The sequence below is a fragment of the Lissotriton vulgaris genome, chromosome 2_1 (genome assembly GCF_964263255.1).
Source record: "Lissotriton vulgaris chromosome 2_1, aLisVul1.2, whole genome shotgun sequence".
NCBI lineage: Eukaryota > Metazoa > Chordata > Amphibia > Caudata > Salamandridae > Lissotriton > Lissotriton vulgaris.
The window spans coordinates 1,070,119,812-1,070,140,214 of NC_141687.1; the positions used below are offsets into that span (position 1 = coordinate 1,070,119,812).

A 20,403-nucleotide genomic window follows, 5' to 3' on the forward strand; every position below is an offset into this window, starting at 1 on the left:
CTCTGCTCCTCTTAATTTGGGAGCCCGTCACACTCGTGGGTCCCAATGCTACTGGACCCATTGTTGCCCTCCTTTTTCACTAAAAAGTGCTTTTCGGCACTAAAGTTACCAAGGAAGACGAACCTCCCATATCTTTTTTAAATTATTATTTTTTTGGTTTAATAAAAGTAATAATTTTGGTTCAGTGGGTCCATCAGACCCATGGAACATAGTGCTGCTTCACCAATAATATATACTGCCTTTCGAAGTGGGATGTTTCTTCTGTCCTTTTCTAAAAACATGGGGTTCCATCTTGCCCATCCGCCTCGCTGCCGTCTGTCTCCCAAAACTGAGGTGTCTCTTCTGCTATAATGTTCCCCTCCAGTAGAACATTTCTCGGAGGCCCAAAGTAACACTGGCTCAGCCAGTGTGCATTGGCCCATCATGCAAGCAAGAAAGGGTACTAAAACAACCGTAATTGGGATTTGGTCAGGGTCCCTGGATATATTCGATTTTGCAGCTACTGTGTTTTATGCATAGTTCTGGATTTGCCACACAATCCACCCTCTACTGCATAATCTGCAGATTTAAAAAAATAAATAAAAATTCCAGCTCAAACGGTCAAAAGATTAAAACTCTGCAATGTATGGCCGCACAGTAAAGGGCTTACGTAAAGGTTGACTGTCACTTTCTGCTATACTTGGGTGTGAAACTGCTACTAATGAGGAGAAAACAATGCCCAGACAATGTTATTAACAAATGTAACATTAATGAAATAATATCACAAAGTGTGCATTATGTGTGCATAATTTGCCTTTTCTTGCTGCGCGTTTAGTCAGACTTTACCAAATGGAGTCACCTGAAGCTCCACAGTGTCAAACATTTATTCTTCGAGAAATGTAACGTAAGGGTGTTACCAGCTGGGTAACAGAGTGCATCCTTTTAATGTACACTTATAAAAATTGTTCTAGGTATAGTCTGATTATCACAAAACTATATAGATGCAAATAATGTATATATGCACAGTGCTTTTTGCCACAGACGGACCTTGTAGAACTATAAATCGTCACTATGCCCCACAGTGCCAACCATGATTCAATTCTGCGACTCTTTGGTCATGCACAGATCACATTAGCTAACTGTTTCTTTATGTAAAAGAGTATTTTCCACCCATTAGTTTAACTTGCATTTATTTTTCATTTAGGTTGTGTGGTTTTATTTTATGTAGTTACCTGATGGTAAAAAAGTAACAAACAACTAACAGAACATTTTGGCGTTTTTAACCACACCTCTTAACCCCTTGCACACACAGATAGATATACACATACATATATACACATATATACACACAGTCTGGAAACTGGCCAAACAAGGTTGCACTTCCAGGCCACCTTTATTTACAAGTCCTTGGAAAGCATTTACGCCTCCCTAGAAATACAATCACAAACTCCCGGTGGGGGCCGGTCCCAGAGCTTGAAGCCATCTAGGTTAGGCACTCAAAAAGCAAAACATACACACTTACTCATCCTTTCACTCATGCATCCATTCATCCACCCACAGGCTCACCCTTGCATTCACTCACACAACCTCAATAAAAACACACACACACAACCTCAACATATGCAAGACAAAAGTATAAAAAATAAAAAATAAAAATCAATAATAAAAACATGCAGACTAAACATGATTGACAGAAGCTAGCAATAACAAATCAGCAGCGGGTGCAAGAGTACTGTACACAGTGTATCAATGTTTTATGTTTCTATCATGGTTGCCATTTTTAGCACCAATGTGTTGGCAGTATTAGAATGGTATAACAATGATACACTATTGACAATTGCATACCATTCCACATTTGTATGGATTAAGAGCATTGGCCAGGAACACTGCAGATGAGGAGAGCAGCAAGGTAGCACCCTGTTACCACTGTCAGGGAAGGAAGCTGCAGTACGCAGTAAAAATGAAAAGAAAGAAAGAAATGAAGAAGACCTATTAAAAAAAAATGACTGACATCTGAAGGACTAGCCCACCACCACTACCAGCATAGCAATGAAGCACACTCATTTTCAGGCAAAGGGTATATGTGACCATATAAATGCTATCACTCACAGGGTAAAAACCAATTGCCGAAGAGGGCTGACCCATTGTCCAATGCGGTCGTGGATGGAAGCAGTGTATAAATGAAAACCATGTAGATCAGCAGAGGAAGGCCTACTCAAAGACTGTATGTGCGTATTTTTTTTTATGTTTTATTAAAATAAAAATACAATCTACATATACAGTTTTACAATCATGAGGACAGTTTCACACAGTCTATTGGTACGCAGTTTCCACAAAGACCCCCCCTTCATGATGACTACAATAATGTTATATCTTGTGCCGATATCTGCACTGTACTTACTGTGAATGTCTGTTTGGTCTTTGCATTTGAACGGTTGTGAAGCGATCCGATACCTCCGGGTCTGGCTAGCGCTATATAAAACTTCATAATAAATAAATAGATAAATAAATAATAAATCATGCCTGTCGTTGCCCACTGATGTTCAGCGTGGTTAAGGTCTGTTGGTTCCCACATGTTTAGATGGCAACATTTGGATCGAGCGGGTCTCGCTTCTCACTGACTTCCGTAATGGTGTCGATCACTGCTGCCCAGTAAGGTGTAAGCAGTGGGCATTCGCACAGGGTGTGATAAAATGTACCCATGTCACCACAGAGTCGAAAACAGTGAGGGTCAGGGATTCTTCCCATCTTATGCAGCGTTACCCGTGTGTAATAGGTCCTGTGTAGTATTTTTTAGCTGTATCAGCCGTAGTCTAGAATATGTGCATATTTTTAATTATTTGATCCAGGCAGACAATTAAAGCCTGTCAGCCCTTCCGAAGAGACTCTAGCAAGAATTATTAAACATCACAAATATTCTAATCCTAGGAGAGGTCGTGGGGTGGGGGGGCGGGGGTTAAATAAACACCAATATCCTTGCTTCTAAAGGTGAGATTTAATATAAGACAAATCTTCTCCGGCCTTTAACATGGTGAAGTAACAATTCACCCTTAAAATCCTATTGGGCTTTCAAACATGTGTATGTGAACGCTTCATGATAAGCAGATCATGGCACTGAAAAAACTTCTCAATGGACCAATCAGTTCTACAGCTTTTAACATTGGCATGTTGCTATAACCAATTTAGACTTACTGTAAGCCTTCCCACAAGGACACCACTTGGTACCCTGTAATACAACTCCAAACATGAACAAAATTACAGTAGGGTAAAATAAATAAAATCCCTACAAAGAGGCCTAATGGGGATCAGAATGCAATTTTTCTATTTCAACAGCTTGCCCGAGTTTATCACCAAAAGAATAGCTTACTATGATAATATGCGAGATTCCGTGTAACAAAATACCGGCCTACACACTTCATTACAGTGTAATAACAACACACTCTTAAAACTCCATTACCTTTAACACATGATTTTCACAATAAATCCCACTGGTGTGGTTTTATTAAACTGATTAAACCAAAGAAACTAAAGAGGACTTTTTTGTGTGAACCAATACAGCATATGGCCTTTATCATCACTCGTTTGACAACATAACCCACATAGACCCAATTCAATTTCAAAGCTTTTATTCGATTTGCAAACAAATCATACAAGCAAAACATGAAATCAATCCATAGCATTAAAAAGAAGTTGTTACAAAATTTATACAGGGGAATCCAAGATAATTCATGTGGGGATAAGATACAAGCGTTTAAATATTGGATCTCAATTATAAGAGTTAAAATCGTACAGACAGGAATAAATAAATTGGCACAAAATGCTTATCCTGGCAACTGTACGTTAATCGGAAAGTACAGACAGGAGTATAGAAATCATGGCAATACAATACTTTTCCTGGCAGCTGTACATTTCGAAATAAAAGTGGCAACAAAAAAACATATGTCCGCATTTTCTAGTGCTGAAAGTAACGCAAGGGCTTTCTTAAAAGTCCGTATGTTATATTTAATAAATAAGGGTTTTAAATACCTTAATCTTAAAAAGTGATAGAATTTACAAAAAAGTAAGAAATGGCAGCAACTCTGACGTGAAACATTGTCCCAAGGGCAGGGAGTTTCCGATTTCTGTTTCTGTACTGGAAACGCAACTAAATGGTGTACGATACCCAACCTGACACGGGTTAAAACATAGACCCAATTAACATTAACTAGTGAGTAACCTTCATGAATACATTTATAATTTTAGACATATGTGCAAAATTACGGCTGGCAAAACAATATACAACCTCTCTCAAAAGGGCCTTGCAAAGATTATCACAGTGAAAGTCATCTACCATCAGGGTTTGTCACAAGGAATAACAAACATCAACACCCTTGCCTACCATTGTCATCTGACATTTTGTGTAACAAAATACCTGGCTATAATCTTCCGAAAAATGTAATAACAATCCACAATGAAAGAACTATCAGCTCTAACAAATGCTTTTCACCTAGATAAGCCAGACCTTCTGTGCTTATCATATTTTTTCATAACATCACACCTATTGTAATAAACATACCTTTTATGAGTGAACCAACAGTCTTAAAGCCTTAATCATTGATGAGTCACCATAACCAACCCAGGCCTACTGTGCTGTGTAAGATTACCCACGAGGCAGCCATCAGGCATAAAATGTTACGTGTATAAAACAAAATACACTAGGCAAATCAAGATACTATCTTTCATAAGAGAGCCAAACTAGGATTATCAAAGTGCAAATCTTCGATCCCCATGGATTATGAAAGTGGGATACTTCCCTGCAGGCTTTAATACACAGTAATAATCTGCCCATTAAATAAATAAAAAAAAAAAAAATATATATATATATATATATATATATATATATATATATATATATATATATATATATATATATATATATAATTACCTACTGGCTATCGCCAGTAGGTATATATAGTTAGAATTTTCAAAAGTCCCATAGAGAAAAAATCCTAGGTCTAATAACTTTGGCGTTTGTGGACGGAATCGGCTGAAATTTTCAGGAAAATGGCACATTTTGTTTCTGAGCAGCCCCTGACAATTTGGGGGGGTTTCGTTAAGGGGGGGCCGAGAAAAAAGGGGGGTCCCAAAACGCGTTTTTCCCCATGTTAATTTCCATAGGGCGTTTGGCCTCACTTTTAGCTCGAACGGCTGAATGGATTTGCACGAAACTTGGCAAAATTGTAGGGACTGTTAGCCCGATGTGCCTTTGCTGGGTCTCAATATATGTGCTCCAGTGGATTTTGAGAAATTAACGTTTAAAAAAAATTTATATATCTGTGACAGCGTCCCAGATAGCGCTCCAGATCGCGTACTTTTCGCGTCACGGAGCTTTGCGTAGAGAAGCTGATTGGCTCTCCGGCGTCTGTCAACATTCTAAACAGTCCGGTGCGGCCGCCATCTTGTCTCTCGGTAGGATCGAGAGACAAGAAGAGGTGAAAAACGAAGGGGGAATTTAATGAAAGGGGGCAAGGTAGACCCCTCTTGACCCCCTAGGAATGATGTTGGGGTTATTAAAGGGTCCCGTGGGGAAAATAAAAAAAATTTGATTTTTCACGGTAGAAGCTCTTCCCGGGCCGCGAACTGGGCCGCAAACTGGTAGCGAAACGGGAATTCGCCATTTTGTGTTTCGTTTTAATTAAATTACAGGGTATAAGGGGGGACGGGAGACGTATCCTGACCCCTTATGTTTTCTGAGGGTGGCTGAGGAGGCTCATATATGTCGATACATGTCTTCCAGCGGCTGTGCGTGAGCGTTTTTTTATTTTTGCTGCGTGACGTCTGTTAACGTTCGATTCGATGGAAATCAGGAACTGTTGACCGCCATTTTGTCACTGCGATAAAATATTTTGTTATAAATTAATCCTTATTGATAAACATTGTGTGCGCTATCTTGCCTTTTTTCCAATGCCACAATTTTGTCGTGCACGGCAGCCATTTTAGATGCCTTGACCAGACCCACTCTCTGCACGCCGTCGATCCTCAGCACGGCTCCCCACCCTCGCAAGCATCTCCCCCACGCACTGGTTACCCCCGCGCTCTCTCTCATGCATGGGCCAGAAACAACCTCCCATCTGCGCTGTTCTTCTGAGAATCACACCCTGTGCCCGCCCGACACCTCCCTTTCACCCTATTCACTACCGCACTCTCTGACACTCCTCTTCCTCTGTGTCTGATTGTGCAGGCCGGTCTCAGTCTATCACTTAGCCCTGCCGATGTAGTTTATGGCTCCAGCTGTAGAGAATCACCCCTGTTCAAAGGAGTTACAGTAGATCAAGGCCCCCACCCGATGAGATCCGTCACACCATACGGGTTCCTACTATCTGATAACCATCCTGTATTGTGCTTGGGGAGGGGATTCTCACTGTGAGGGTGTGTGGGACCGAGCCTGAAGCGGAAGATTCCAGGGATGCCTCTTTGTACATCAAAGTTTTTACAATTATGTGTCACATTAAAAATATACTCCAACAAAGTAGTAGGATTATAACACTTTAATAACTTATAAATATATAGAACGCAACAAAAACAGTAAATACATTTAAACATTTTTTTGAAAAAAGAAGCAACAATGGTCAGTAGCTGTGTTTTGTGCGAATAGTCCCAAGGCAGCACAACGTGCTGAGTTCTGGACGGCACCCAGGTGATGTTACCTGGGTGCTGCACTGGTTTTTGGTATCCTACAATGCAGCTCCGAAAAACGGCGTGGGGCGTCCCGGGGGGTGCGCGGGGAGGCCTCGTCAGTAGCGGTCTGTTGTGCGAATAGTCCCAAGGCAGCAGAACGCGCTGAGATGTGGATGGCACCCAGGTGATGTCCAGTAAGTTGTCGCACTGGTTTTGGCATCCTACAATGCTGCTCCGAAAAACGGCGTGGGGCGCCCCGGGGGGGGTGGGGGGAGGCGGCGTGAACGGGCCTCCCCAGGTGGCGGATCGTGTGCTGTAGTGGGGCGCCCCTTTACCGTTTCAGTTGCCATTCCGCCCGCTTTTGGTACACTGTGCCAAAATCCGCCATTCAGCTGAGTTGCGCCTACTCTTGCGGTTCAGTGATAGGCTGCTGCCACAGGACTCTCAAAATGGTGGCAGGCTCTTTCCTTTTTGGGCCTGGTCCACTAAAATGGCCCTGGGACACCTTGGAACTCGGACGCTTGTCTGCTAGGTCTTGGACCCCATTCTCGAAAGCGTCCCCTCAGCCGTGAAGATTCTACAAAAGTCTTGGGGGCCCTCGACTCCTGCAGGCTTCCGGTGGGGAGCGGCTGCCATGATTGCTCGCGGAATGACCACGAGATGGTGGTGCTTTCATGCTGACGCCAGCTTCAGTCTGAAACATCCAGAAACAAGGTGGGGCTTTCATCGTTTGGGAAAAAAAATGTTCTAAACCAATGAAGTGTTATTTTTAGGTCATATGACCAAGCCTTCCATCATTAGGAAACCAAAAGTAAAATGAACCAATGAAAAGTTTTATAAACAAGTCACATGACCTGTTATGCGGCATAGGGCTATAAAAAGCGTAGAAAATCCGTTGGCACGTGAGGCGGCGTCAGTAGCGGACCGATGTGCGAATAGGCTGAAGGCAGCACAACGCGCCGAGATCCGGATGGCACCGAGGTGGTGTCCAGCAAGTTGCTGCACTGGTATGGCTATCCTACAATGCTGCGCCGAAAGTCGGCGTGGGGCTCCCCGTTGGCCTGTGAGGTTGCGTCAGTCAGTGGGGGCTGTTTGAGGATCTGACTGCATTGGTGATGCTGTGCGTCGCCCCCAAGATGGAGGCTCCTCGGCTGCAGTGGGGCGCCCCTTGGTGTTTCACTCGCTATCCAGTTGAGTTGCGTCCGCACTTGCGGCTACAGTAGGCCGAAGGCAGCACAACGCGCCGAGATCTGGATGGCACCGAGGTGGTGTTTAGCAAGTTGCTGCTCTGGTGTGGCCATCCTACAATGTTACGCCGAAAGTCGGCGTGGGGTGCCCCGTTGGCCTGTGAGGTGGTGTCAGTAGCGGACCGATGTGTGAATAGGCCGGAACCAGCACAAGGCGCCAAGATCCGGATGGCACCGAGGTGGTGTCCAGCAAGTTGCTGCACTGGTATGGCTATCCTACAATGCTGCGCCGAAAGTCGGCGTGGGGCTCCCCGTTGGCCTGTGAGGTCGCGTCAGTCAGTGGGGGCTGTTTGAGGATCTGACTGCATTGGTGATGCTGTGCGTCGCCCCCAAGATGGAGGCTCCTCGGCTGCAGTGGGGCGCCCCTTGGTGTTTCACTCGCTATCCAGTTGAGTTGCGTCCGCACTTGCGGCTACAGTAGGCCGAAGGCAGCACAACGCGCCGAGATCTGGATGGCACCGAGGTGGTGTTTAGCAAGTTGCTGCTCTGGTGTGGCCATCCTACAATGTTACGCCGAAAGTCGGCGTGGGGTGCCCCGTTGGCCTGTGAGGTGGTGTCAGTAGCGGACCGATGTGTGAATAGGCCGGAACCAGCACAAGGCGCCAAGATCCGGATGGCACCGAGGTGGTGTCATAGTTGAGAGTTCTGAGCAGTGCTTGTAACACTGTCTGAAGCTTATTTGCACCTGCTGCAGCTTCACTATCGCCCTGGTGTGGCCAAAGATCGCCCATGACATAGGCGGCCGGCTCCCGGGGTCTGGCGGAACTTTTTTCCTTTTCCTTTCTGTATCTTGTCCCACAATCCGTTTGACCTGAAGACACGACCAGGTCCCTGAATGTGTGCAGGGGGACGTTATTGATTGAATCAAAATGGCGGCTTCACACAGAGCTGAGTCAAGCGTTGCTGTTGATGCTATACAGACAAAAATTGGTTTTCAGTTTGTACATTCTTCAGGATTTTTTTTCCATCCAAGGCTGGTTGAGAGTTTGTAGAACAATGGCTTCAGATTTTCAACATACTACTCTTCAACATTCTTCCTAAATGTAACAATGTGAGACTCACTAGGAGAACGGCTGTTTATCTTTCCTTTCAAAATGCTGCCAACAATATTTTCTGAATGGAAGACACCATCTTGTAGCATAAAGGGCCGAAAGGGGTTCTGGTCTGGCCGATGGTTGGTGGAGACATTTTGACTATATCCTGGACCTGCCCGGCCTCGCCCAAAATGGCGCCGGTATAAATGGGACTCGTAACTCCTTGTTGTGTACTGGTTGAACAACTTTGATATCACGAGATATGAATGCAGTTTTGATGCTCATGGCGGGCGGGGACGAGAATTGATTGAATATTTCGACAATCCTATTGATATTAAGTTCTGATGTGTTATTGATTACTGTACTATTGAAAGTTCGAATTAACGTCACCCATGGTACTTGCCCGCAAATGTATATCTAGATAATTTTATTGAAAGTGGCCCTGTCGTATTTTAATTACAAAATGTACGTCCACCGATTCCACAACTGTTAGAGACACCTTAGTTCTTGCAACCTAATGGCCCGCTCGTTACGTTCTTCTACAATGTAAATGTCTCCTCCTCATATACGATTTCAGTTTGCTCCGTGGCCGGCCCACGTGGTTATAGGCCCGTATTTGTATACTGACATTGTCACAATAAAGGTTTTTAAAACAAAACATGGTAGTAGTATTTACATTGGTAAAGTTTTTAATTTTAGTCACTGTTTTCGAATCAGTAAAAGGCAAGTGAAATAAAGCAGTCCAATTACATGACGGATAAAAGGTATAATACGCAGGAACGCAGTAAAGATAAATGGTCAAGGGCAGTTGTGTTTTCCACTCCTGCAACATAAAGCGATCGATAAGAATCTGATAATCAGGCGTATCGGCGACTAAGACAGCAGGCCGAGCCTCTTTTACTCAACGGCTCCGTCATGGGACGAAGAAACGCCCTTTTTCTCGAAAAAGGAATATATTTTACTTGCAGGACAGTTGTAAATTTTCCGGGAAAGTACATTAGCCTGGAACATTATAACATATATGTTTAAGAAAAAATAATGTTCGAAACCATTAAAAAGCGTAATTTTTAGGTCATATGACCAAGCTTTTCATCATTAAAATAACAAAAGTAAAATGAACCAATGAAAAGTTTTATTAACAAGTCACATGACCTGTTATGCTTAAGTTACGCGCTGCACGCCGCGCCGCGGATCGCTTCCGGGAAGCTGCGCTTCGCGCACCGGAGCACTTCCGGGTGCGCTAACGCGGCGTGTCATATAACGCATTACACGACAACGTAGGTCCAGAATATAGTCAAAATGTCTCCACCAACCAGCGTTCGGAACACAACCCCTTTCAGCAGTCTAAAAAGTTCTGTTAAATGACAACAGAAGGGACAGGCAACAAGAACCATCAGTCAAAGAGGGGAGGGCAAGTTCTTCTCTACCGGGTCATGTTGGGGCGCTACCGGAACTGATCGAATTGGTAGTCTACAGTGTTTCTGGATGTTTCAGACTGAAGCTGGCGTCAGCATGAGAGCACCACCATCTCGTAGCTCAGTCGTGGCCATTCCACGAGCAATTATGGCAGCCGCTCCCCACCAGAAGCCTGCAGGAGTCGGGGGCCCCCAAGACTTTTGTAGAATCTTCAAGGCTGAGGGGACGCTTTCGAGAATGGGACCCAAGCCCTATCAGGCAAGCGTCCGAGTTCCAAGGTGTCCCAGGGCCATTTTAGTGGACCACGCCCAAATCTGAAGAGCCGGCCGCCATTTTGAGAGTCCTGTGGCAGCCACCTATTGTTGCATCGCAAGAGCGGGAGCAACTCAACTACATGGTGAGCAAGACGCTGTAGTCGCAAGAGCGGGCGGTAAACAGCTGAAAGGCGGAAGAGGCACAGTGTAGCAAAAGCGGGCGGAATGGCAACTGAAACGGTAAAGGGGCGCCCCACTACAGCGTGTCTTCAGGTCAAACGGATTGTGGGACAAGGTCCAGAATGGAAGAGTCATCAAAAGGCAAAAAGTTCCGCCGGACCCCAGGAGCCGGCCGCCTATGTCGGGGGCGATCTCAGGCCACACCAGGGCAACACGACTTGGGGAGGGGGCAGGAGCTAAGTGCCATCTTACCGCCCCTCGGGGGCCTTCGTCAAGCGGTTCAGGGAGGCACCGCATCACATTGTTTAACAATGCAGTCAGGTCCACAAACGGCCCCCACTTACTTTGAGAATAGTGAAGCTGCAGTAGGTGCAAATAAGCTTCAGACAGTGTTACAAGCGCTGCTCAGAACTCTGAACTATGGCACCCAACATCCAGGACTTATGCCATTTGAGCATGGCAGTGACATCGAAGCAACTCAGGGACCAAAACCATGAACGTACACTCACGTATGAAAATCTTACTTGGGGAGGGGGCAGGAGCCAAGCGCCCCCTCCCAGTCCGCGCCACCACACCGTATGTTGAAAATCTGAAGCCATCGTTCTACAAACTCAACCAGCCTTGGATGGAAAAATCTAGAAGAATGTACAAACTGAAAACCAGTTTTGGTCTGCATAGCATCAGCAGCACCGCTTGCTATCAGAGTGCATGAGTTTCATGCTCGATCGATTGAGCTAGCCGGATCGGGCAACAAAAAGTATAAAATAGTTATGTAAATAGTTATTTATTTAATAAAATGTTTTACCCTGTTACTTTGCTGGTGTGTTGTATATATTTATAATATTTGAATAGGGTTTGTCGTTATTTTGGGTGGGGTGGGGTGGGCGGCAGTGCCGAGCTGTCTTGCAGCCATCCTGGTGTCGAGCTCAGTTCCTCTCACTAGTTTCGTATTTCTCATGAGGGGTTGTTCATAATGTTTCTATTTTAGCGAGGTCAAAACGAGATCCCATTAGTGGCCTACTGATTTTGCTCGATTCCTTTTGTTTTTTTAAACTATTTTTCACTATGTGCAAAGACTAAACAGAGTATTGCGACTCTGTGCTTGTTTGTAAATACAGAATGAACCAAAGAGAACCAATTCTAAAACAGTAAATGCTTGGATAACAATCAATAAAATAGAGAGAGAAGCAGGCACGACGGATTACAACGGGGGCAAAGGCCTGCGTTAACTACCCTTCACTATCTGCAAAGAGAGAGTACTGCTAAGAGAAAAGAGGGGGGGGAAGGGGAGGCAGCGTTCAAAGTACATCATCGTGCATAAACACGAAAATGTTTTTACCTATCATGTACTTGACAGCATTTGATATTTGCTATTAAAAAACCAATGAAATTCACAGAAAAAAACCATAGGTTTTAGGCTATATATAGTTAGGGATTTGCATTTACAAAACCTTATTTTACTCGCATAAAACCATTGAAATTCGCATATATAGTTAGATGCGCTAACTATATATCGCGCACCCGCAATCCACTGCTGATGAAGTCACATATTACATCATTCATGACATGGTCAGTGACATCACTGATGACATCACTGATGACAACTCAAATGACATCACTGACAACATCACTGATGACATCAATCATGTGATAATACGATCAACCTCTTCAGACTCTAATATAACCTTAGATACACTCAGAGTAAACAGACACTCACAGACTGTCACTCGTCCATGGAGTTACTCACCCACCTAGTCAGTCATGCACTGAATCAATCACACCTCCATATCCTCAACTATACAGTTATACACACCTTACTTATTCAAACATATACTAACACATATTTACTCTTTTATACAATCCCTGATACAAGTTCACAATGATCCATACAGCCACTCACACATTCACTGGCTCTTATACACAGTAATTTATATATGGGAACTTTCACATGTACTGTGTTTTACATATGTACTTACTTTGACATGTAGCACTGAGATATCCATTCACTCACCAATACACTCGTACACAGTCAACCACCCATACAGCTGTTTCCACATGCAGTTTTGAACCCATAGATCTAGTAAATAAACAGTTCACACATGTATGCACAGTCACACACCTCCCAGCCACCCCCACACACACACTCACTCTTCCATACAAATACTTGGGCAACCAATCAATAACCCATACAGTTACTCATATAGCTACTGATCAACACATGCAGCAGTTCATAGAACAACAGATATAATGATGCACAAATTAAGATAGTTTAGTCACTAACCCATGCACTCAGTGAGACACATTTAATCACTCTCTCATACAGTCAGTCATGCACCTACTAAATCCTTCATCCAGACACTTATACATCCACTCATTCTTCAATATGTAAGACATATTTTAACTTTACAGAAACATACAGTCACTGGATGATGTCATCAGTGATGTCATCAGTGATGTCACTGACCATGTCATGAATGATGTAATATGTGACATCATCAGCAGTGGATTGCGGGTGCGCGATATATAGTTAGCGCATCTAACTATATATGCGAATTTCAATGGTTTTATGCGAGTAAAATAAGGTTTTGTAAATCCCTAACTATATATGGCCTAAAACCTATGGTTTTTTCTGTGAATATATATATATAGCGTGAACAAGGGCACATCTTGCCAAAAACGCGTAGCTGCTTTCTGTTGTTCAATAAAAAACAACTCTGCTGATGTGATGTGGTCCATCTCCTTCCTGTTTGCTGGTGTGCTGCGTGGTTGCTGAAACACCGAGAGATCCAGAGGAGTCACGTGATAGTATATATCTATCTCCTACTGGCGGTCGCCAGTAGGTAGTTATAGTTAGGATTTTTTTCAATGTTAAATCTCGAAATTCTATTTAGAATAACTTTGGCGCCGGTTGACGAATCTGCCTGAAAATTTCCTCAAAATGGCCTCGTCGAGCTCCGGTCCTTCCCTGAAAGTTTGGGGGGGATGCGTCAAGCGGGGGCCGAGAAAAGGGGGGTCCCAAAGCGCGTTTTCCCCATGTTAATTTCCATAGGGCGGTCGACCTCACTTTTAGCCCGAACGGCTGAATGGATTTACACCAAATTTGGCAAAATTGTAGGGACTGGTAGCCCGATGTGCATTTTCTATGTCTCAAGATGTGTGCTACAGTGGATTTTGAGTAATTTAGGTTCAAAAAAATATATATATCTATAAGCGCGCGCGGTACGCTCTCCGGGGAGCGCTCCGGGTGCGACACGCGACTTGCGCGCAGAAAGCTGATTGGTTCTTGGGTGTCTGTAAACATTCGAAACAGTCCGGAGCGGCCGCCATCTTGTGTCTCGATAGGATCGAGACACAAGAAGTGGCCAAAACAAAGGGGGAATTGACCATAAGGGGGCAGGGTAGACCCCCCCTGACCCCCTAGGTTTGATGTGGGGGCTATAAAAGGGTCCCGCTGGGCACCAAAAAAAAAAAAAAAACGATTTGCGCGGTGGGGGGGGCGCCCGCCCGGTACGCGCACCAGGGAAAAAAAGAGAATGGCAGAGTTTAAAAATGTAAGTCATTTTATAAAAATGGGGAGGTAGTTCTGAAAAGAACTTTTTTTTTCTTTTTGTGGTTTTATATTTTTTTGGGAGTTTTTCTGGGGTGAAACAAAAGACAGGGAATTGCAAACAGCTCAACTGGAGCAAAAAAATAGAAAAAAATTAAGGTTGTCTGCAGCTCGATTAAGTAAAGTGATGCTCTGCTCACCATAAGATATAGTTTTGTTGCAATATATGCAAACAAATTTAAATTTGGAAAATTTGCTTTGAACATTGGGGACCATCTCCCTAGCCTCTGCACCCGATGGAGTGGGTTGGTTGGAGGTACCTGAAGTTGAAGGATGGGGAGGGTTCTTGCTCAGTTGCCGGACTTCAGCTCTTGAATAATTGTTTGGGTGCTTCCTCTGCATGTGCCTTATCATCGTGTGGTTCCCAAACGAATATTTCCTGTTTGGGTTCCCTCTTGACAGTCCTTGGTCACAGATGAGGCAAGTGACCTTTGCTGCATTAACTTTTTTGGCACCCCTTGGCATTTTCAAAAACTCCCAAATAAAATGTTCTTTGGGTTTGTATGGGGGAGTGTCCTCAGGCAGATATTGCCTCTCCTCCTGCTCCTCTTAGTCCTCCTCTTCTTCATGACCACCAATGTGGGCTTGTGGTGGTGGAGGTGGTGGTGGTCCAGATGCACCTGCTACTACTGAAGCCATTTTTCACAGTCTTCTTCACTCAAACAACAAAGTGAAAATGAGGAAAAAAGGTGGGGTCCTTCATCATTTGGAAAACAAAACTGTTGTGAACCAATCAAAAGTGTTATTTTCAGGTCACATGACCCGACGCGCTTACCCTACGCGCCCCGGGGTGCGTCGCATGCTTCCGGGTGCGTTTACGCCGTGCGTATCACGCGGACGCGGCTACGCGATACGTCACGATCATGTTTTCGTTCGCTACATTGGCGCTAACTGGACGCTTCCCGGTTCGTGCACCGGGGCGCTTCAAATGAGTACGCTCTCCGGGAGCGCTCCAAGGCAAAAAAATGTTTTTTTTAAAAATGGGAAAAATTGTAGGGACTGGTAGCCCGATGTGCCTTTGCTATACTCAAGTGGTTTTTACGAAAATTAACTTTGAAAAAAATATATATTGTGCTACATTGGGATATATATATATATGTTAGAGCCCAAATGTAGCCCCAAATATCAGCCATATGTAGCCCAACTATAGCCCAATGATAGATTGTACCAGAGTGTTCTAAAGAACTACTAGAGCGTTAACAGTCTTACTTATAAAGTGAGATTTATAGTTAGGAATTAGCATTTAAAAAACCTTTGAAATTCACTGAAAAAAAACATAGGTTTCACACCAGTTATAGTTACCTGGAAATTTTACTGACATAAAACCATTGAAATTCCACGTTTTAGTTAGTTGGACTCACTATAACTTGCGCGTGTAATGCACTGCTGATGACATCACATATTAAATCACTCATGACATGGTCAGTGACATCACTCATGACATCACTGATGACACCATCCTTGTGACAGAGTGACTGACCTCCTTTCACTGTCAAGTAACCCTTGAAACACATATTCAAAAATAGAAACTAACATTTACAAAAAAGTGGAGATACCTATACCAGTTACAACAACCAATTCAGTAATTCCACCATCTATATACACATCCACTCATTCACCAACAGTTCTATATAGTCATTCATACATATACTCACTTATCATATGTAGTGAGACACCTTTACATCCGTTAACACACCGACAGTCTTCCAAAACTTGCTCACACACATACAAATAAACTATTGAACATCCATTTTTTTGCATATACAGCTATACACACACTACCACCTTACTTCTAAGGAAACTTACACATACTTACTCTTAAACAATCACTTATAGAAACACATACTTATTAAAACAAGTACTCTTTCAATCTCTCACTCTCACATATACTCACGTATATACATCAATACTCGCATTACTAGATTAAAACATATGTAGTTACTGATAAAGACACTAGTGAGACAGTCACTCACTTACACATACATATACACACATTCACCCATACAGTCCGGCACATATGCCGTCTTCAAAACACATACAAACAGTGAGTCAGTCATTGATGCATCTATGTGCTAAGTAACACCCCCACCAAATCAAACAGACACTTATACTGATACTAAAAAAACATCTAATAACCCATATACGCACACATGCAGCTACTCACCAACCCATGTAGCCAATTATACACAAAGTGAAACACCTGATACATATATTTAAAAATGACTCGCTAATATATGTATTCACTAAGATACACTTAATAAGCCAGTTAACCAATTTTTTTTAAAAAAAACATTAAAGCATTTATTCTTCCATCAACCTTTACATATACATATAAAAAATATTTATTTTTCAGAAAGATACACATTCATTAGATTGTGTCATCAGTGATGTCATGAGTGATGTCACTGACCATGTCATGAGTGATGTAATATGTGATGTCATCAGCAGTGCATTACACGCGCAAGTTATAGTGAGTCCAACTAACTATAACCTGGAATTTCAATGGTTTTATGTCGGTAAAATTTCCAGGTAACTATAACTGGTGTGAAGCCTATGTTTTCATTCAGTGAATATAAAAATATATATATATATATATATATATATATATATATATATATATATTCCCACAATGAATACACCAGGTCCAGTGCCTTTACCGTAACTTTTCATAGCATACACATCAGGCCTATATCCATGAACACCAACTTACCACCATAACCAACTCAGTCCTGCCGTATTGAGCACAAGCTTCCCACAAGGCAAATATGCAAGCACTTATTTTCAGTGGAAGCAAACAACTTCTGTCTAGTCGAATGCTGTCCTAGAGAAAACGAACATGTGGGCGCTGCCTCAGTCGAGAGCGTACAAATGAAAGCCCTGTTGATCACGTAAAGCAGGGAGACAACTGCGCTGTCACGCCAGATGTAAAAAAATCATAAAAAGCCGAAGTGGAGTCCCCTCTTGCTACAGGATTCAGATACTATAAACGAAAGTTCATTTTTGTTGCACCGACCTGGCTTTTCAAGTAAACACATAAAAAGAAATTACTTTACCATTTGCAAAATAAGTAACCAGCAATTCATTCCTTAAGTACCTGATCTGTATTTTCTTTAGGAGAGGAACTACCTAGTAACTCAAGAGAGCAGAGGCATGACAAAAGAAAATGACTCGTATTTTCATTCACATGTCTGCGACTAAAGTCACGTGGCGGAGCTTCCTAGCCATCTCTGCAAGACAGTAGTGTAGAAACCATTCATTGGACACGCACACATCCAGAGATCCACAAGCATGAGGTTGGACAGCCAAACACCAAAGCTGTGTAAAAAATGCCTATTTTAACATGTTAAAATGTACAGATTCTCTGACTCTTGAAACAACGAGCACAACAGAAATCGTAACCCAATTCCAAACTTTTGAGACACTGGAATCTTACACTCTTCAGAGGATTACAAACACAAAGAAAGCAGCCTCAACTTTCCCCCGCATAGACAGCGGGTCCTACGAGTTAACGAGTGCACCATATGAGGAGCAGTACACATTGCCTGCTTTTTTTAAAAAAGCAAAAACGTAACCCAGCAACAAGGCCACCCCATCACTACTGAGAACAACAAATTACACCTCTCCATGTGATGCTACGACAGGCTAACTACTATCAACACGTTAGGCCTAGTGGGTTCTCGCGACAGGTCCTTAGATTCTCTAATATGATCTGAAGGTTGACTACAGTAAGACACTCAAAGCCAGCGACAAACCCAGCACCCCCAATTCCCTATAGCAGCCCTCACATGGCAGTCCAGCTCCTCCGCAGGGGTTGACAGCCCACCTCACCATGGAGAGCTCGTGACAGCCTCTTGCACATTATAGACCAGCCAAGTACTCATTGCTCATGAAATCTCAACAAAGTCTTCAAACCTTCCACAGAAGAACCTACACCATGCAACTAGGACACCATATAAGAGACCCGATTTATTTCTGAATGGAGCACTAGACCCCACCTCTCACTGCTTCGGTCAATAGGCCACATCAACCAACAGCCTCCGAACCCCCACTTTTAAGCGTCAATTGACTTTAAGACGGATTCAAGTCTAAGCACCTTGGAGAGTTGCCAATCCTTACTATTCATAGCACTGGGGCGTGGGGGAACCCCACGCTCCAAGGTTCTATATGACAAGCCTATTTTCACCCACCTGCTCTCCATGTGATGTAGCACTATGGACAGCTCACTAGTTCTAGTCTTCACAGCCCGCTCTGATAACCTTAAGTCGTACTAATAAGGACGCAGCCTCATTCACCAGTACAGCCCATTTCCAATCAATGCCCGGTTCCGCTTCACTACGCGTCCCTAATGACTGTCAAAAATGCCCTTCAACGCCACAACCCCCTTCTCCTCTCTAGGACTGCACCTTGCGTGCCCCCATCACAGCTCACTCCCTACGACCACCTCCATCTGGGACCCGAGGGCACGAATCTCAAGACACTCCATAAAACATTTTTTAAAAACATCAACCCCTCTGCGGTGAATCATTCTTCTCATGACTGCTACACCTTCGCTGCCCTGAAAAGCCCATTCCCACGCCTACCCCCAGTCTCGTGAGCCTCATATGAGCACCTCTAAGAATGACAGCTACAAGCACGCTGCCCCTGTATCATATATCCGCTCCTCCAAGACCTAACCAGGTGGCCCTCGAACACTGCCTTCCACGGTGCCCTCAGGCACAATCTCAAACTCACCGTGCGTCCCTGCACACACGCGTCCCTCCGCGCTCCGTGAACTTGAGGTAGTTCCCCCTACCTTCTTATCCTCTTCTAGCACACTGACACAGGCCTTACCCGGCGTCTACACTGCGCAGGCCTGAACGCGGCGTCGATCCATTGGCTGCGCTCCCGGCCTTGAGGTTCGCGTCATACTCCCGCGCTCTCATTGGTCCACGTGCCGGCTGCCCGGAAGCCGGTACGGATGTCGGAGGCTGCTCATTGGTACACGTTAGACGTGACGGTAACACATGCATAAAACTTGTAACTTGAACGGATTGTATACGGACGGAAGAAAGACTGCCGCTGATGTACGTCTTCTATGTTCATAGCGGAGAGGCATGGTTCCACTTCCAAAGAAACTTAGAACTAACAGAAACATGACGAAATGTAATGTAATACTAAAACCTTCAGATGCTGGCCCGGCTCCAAGAATTCTTTATCTGGCTGGGCCTAGGATGATTTCGGGTGGTCCACTGCAGGCCCAATATCTGTCGCTGGCAATAGAACCGATTCAGGCGGGAGACTCACGATTTTTGAAGGAACAAATGGCTGTATTTTGGCTGTCTTCCGCCTTTAATTGCCTCTGCTTCAATAGAAGGCAATGGGAGAAAGGCATGCTCCCTTTTATTTTTTAAAAATCTCTCACTTTCCCATTCTAAAATATTGCTTATATGTTAACCTTAGATCACATCACTTCTACTTCAAAACAGGCACAATAATACAAACGATAGATTCTGTGTATACAGAGCATGGGTAGGGTAGCGGTACATTTAACTAAGGTTAGTTTTAGGGTTTAGGGATGGGTGATGGTAAAAAGATGTACGGGTAGTGTGCACGAAAAATGTTTTGAACAAATTAAGGATGAAACTTCCAATACTATTCCCTTGCATGGGTTTGATTCTTGTGCCAACACTGTCATTACTACAGATGAAAGTGGCTCTACTCCTCTCCACTTTCCTGCTGCTGACCTCTGCCTGCACCTGTCCTGGCCCTTAGTCCCCACCCTGTCTATCTGCGAATTTTCCCTCGTCATTTGAGATCTAGCTATTTTGTCTGATGCCCGATGGAGCTACCTGGTTTAGCTATAGGGGAGACAGGTCGGGGATTCCCTCCTTGGACGTCACCTACCCAGTCGGTCTTTCGCCAGACTTCCTTTCGTCTCTTCCCGCATCCTCCCTCTATTTTTGTCTCTCCTTCTCTCCTCTCTCAATGTATTGAGACTGAACTATTTTGTCGAGTGCCCAATGGAGCTACCTGGTTTAGCTATAGGGGAG

The 20,403-nt window shown here is 43.9% G+C and overlaps 1 protein-coding gene across 2 annotated transcripts in view; it reads right to left on the reverse strand.

The window, feature by feature from the left end:
- The window catches only part of HYOU1 (hypoxia up-regulated 1), a 212,659-nt gene extending 193,393 nt beyond the window's left edge, over positions 1-19,266 (reverse strand). Inside the window, exon 1 of one of the 2 annotated variants that reach the window (XR_015308457.1) lies at positions 19,106-19,228. The gene's annotated coding sequence lies outside the window, so the exon portion shown is untranslated. Of the gene's footprint in view, positions 1-19,105 lie in introns of both variants that reach the window. The other variant, XM_086956751.1, reaches the window with a different exon arrangement.
- Between the last annotated feature and the right edge of the window lie 1,137 nt (positions 19,267-20,403).